This window comes from Lissotriton helveticus, chromosome 2_1, assembly GCF_964261635.1.
Source record: "Lissotriton helveticus chromosome 2_1, aLisHel1.1, whole genome shotgun sequence".
NCBI lineage: Eukaryota > Metazoa > Chordata > Amphibia > Caudata > Salamandridae > Lissotriton > Lissotriton helveticus.
In genome coordinates, this window is record NC_136059.1 from 282,166,944 (window position 1) to 282,169,571 (window position 2,628).

The 2,628-nt window shown below is 38.3% G+C and overlaps 1 long non-coding RNA gene across 1 annotated transcript; it reads right to left on the reverse strand.

Annotated features, from left to right (window-relative positions):
- Positions 1 to 416: 416 nt before the first annotated feature.
- On the reverse strand, positions 417 to 2,182 carry LOC144819314 (uncharacterized). Its single transcript, XR_013607286.1, has 6 exons — positions 2,119 to 2,182; positions 1,929 to 2,013; positions 1,723 to 1,805; positions 1,546 to 1,605; positions 1,203 to 1,336; positions 417 to 679 (listed from the first exon to the last, which is right to left on the reverse strand). It is a non-coding gene; the product is annotated as an uncharacterized LOC144819314 (long non-coding RNA).
- Between the last annotated feature and the right edge of the window lie 446 nt (positions 2,183 to 2,628).

Genomic DNA, 2,628 nt, shown 5'->3' on the forward strand with positions numbered 1-2,628 from the left:
ACTCCTGAAGGAAAAGGCCCTGCTAGAAAAAGAAGACACCTGACTTCTGCCTAGCTCTCAGGAACTAGAACTGTTCTCCAAGGATCAGGTGGCTGACCCTGACTTCACAGTGACCACAAAGTACTGGACCCTACAGGAGTTCTGGCAGGAGAGAGCCCTAGTGCTAGAAGTCTGTTCTGAGGACCTGGGGGCTCAGGAGTGGCCAGAAGCTTCTTTCCAATAGTCACTTTTCAGTAATACTGAACAGGAATCGCCCGGATCAGTAAACTTGTAAAAAACAAGGGTTCCCTGAAAGAATGGATAAGAACACAACCCCTAGGTCAGGGAGTAACACAGTGAAGGTATCAACCTAGGCAGTAGAAAGAAACTTGCCCACGTAATAGTGGTAGGACAAGGACAACCCACTTCCAGTTAAAGGCACTTTTTATTAAACATAAATCAACAACACATAATTACAAATATGAAGTTAAAAAGCATGTAATCATGCAAATGAGGTACAAAAATAAACCAATTAGGGTCAGGCAATTATGGAACAAATTACTTTATAAAGTAAAATACATGAAAGAACAATAATTCATAAAAGACACATATGTACTCTCTATAAAAACATATAATGAGTATTTTGTCGACGCGCGTTTTCGGCGACCAGCGCCTTCTTCAAGACAGAAACTCAAAATACCTAAAATTGAAATCACAATTAGAGACACAAATTAAAATTAAAATGTTTTTGCTTTTTCAAAGAAACAACAACAATCAATGCATAATCCTCAAATAAGTATATACAGTCATAAATTCATAAATACAATGCACATTAATAGGAAGTGGGGGTAGTCCTATATATTGAACAAGCAAATCCCAAGTTACGGGAAATACAAAGATAATCCTCAGTGCTCATAGTAAATAGAAATCACGACATGGGGATAAATTACCCAAAGGCACGGTATGTAATCATTTGTCCCTAGACTGATAAAGGCATGAAGGACAGATTTAAAAGAGAAACGGATAGGCACAGGGAAAGTCTCAACTGATATCCCATGTTTATATGTTAAACTGACCTATCTGTAAAAAGAAATACTCCATCTTGCTTACATGTTTAGAGAATTGGAGTACAGGCCATGAGCCGTGTTGAAACGTCTTTAAGGTCTATATTTGAATGTAAAACCTGAAAAAATATAAAAAGGAATAATAGGAGCTGTACTTACTTCCAAGCTACAAAGTTCTCTAAATTTCACTTTCATTAGATGTCTGAGTTATAACACTGTTATATCACTGCAGGAGAGTCTAATTTTGAGATAGAAAGGTAAGCTTCTTGATAAAAGTGAATTGATGATGGAAGCTGTGAAAAATAAGAATAGCGAGGTTTTAAAGAAACGACTTGTTATTTATAAATTACATCTTGACATAGTAGAGCCTACTCTGGATAGTATATAACATTAATCAAAGGAAGCTACAATTAACACAAAGATGTCAGGTTAAAGACCAAAGGGAAAACAGTCCGTAGTTCTCTTAAGGTCAATAATCAAATATATAGTCTGATTTATATACCTTGTATTAATAGGCGTGTCCGCGAACCTTGAGAGCGGTCGAAGAAAGTCACGCTCAGGCCTAAATTCAATAAAAGCAATCAGGGCCACAATAATAAAAGGGAGCACTAAATTATTTATATGAACATAATAAAAATAAGATACACGGATCTGTAAATTAAAACAACCTTGGCTATACCTGAATTAGTACTCGATAGTGCCTACGCCTCCACCTGATAACTGGACAAAATAATCTGCAATTCAACTCGTAGTAAAATGGTGCTGAAAGAATAAACAAAATAAGCCCAATTTAATCGTCTATCCATCTGTGGCGAAGTGAAAAAAGCAATATGGCACACGATACATTGTGTTTAAACTCATAAAGTCTGCACACAAACTCCATACCTAATGTTAGCACGGATATTCCTGTAAGCTGGGTTCTGTGCCTGACGAATGTTCTAAATTTACAGTGTCAGGATTTAGACAATTACTGAAAGGGAAAAAATAAAAAAACGTGTTTGTGATCTAACATTATCAAACCCGGGGACTTGTCAAAAATCAACCCTCATTAAAAAGACGAACAGGCACGGCATACCTTTTGATGATTGATGAAGTCGTTTAGACCTGGACTGGCCGAGGTCGACTGGATTAAGATAAATGGATTTGTAAACCAGTCCTAAGGTGGAGAAGGGAGAGAAAGGGGCCGCCAGATTAATACAAACGAGCAAAAAGGCTTGACAATGTCAAACGCGCTAAGCTCGAAAAGATTCACAACATACCTGAGGCGCGCAGCGTCCTAGCGTGTGGAGGCGGGTCGGCAGAGTGCTCTCGATTGTGCTGATTGCACCAAAACAGCCTGCACCCAGAGCCCACGCCTATATATACACACAGGTGTGGATGCTCAAACGGGGACACCTGACACTGACGCGTGTCTAGGCAATGAAGCTAAAAAACGGACTGGCAGATTCAAGGTTACTGCTGTCATTTCAAAACGAGTTAGTCACAATGATGATCATAAAGGAAAAAAGGGGGGGGCCCAATGATAAAAACACTAAAAAAACAATAGACATAAACTAAAATAACTAGTGGGAAACATAATAAAAAA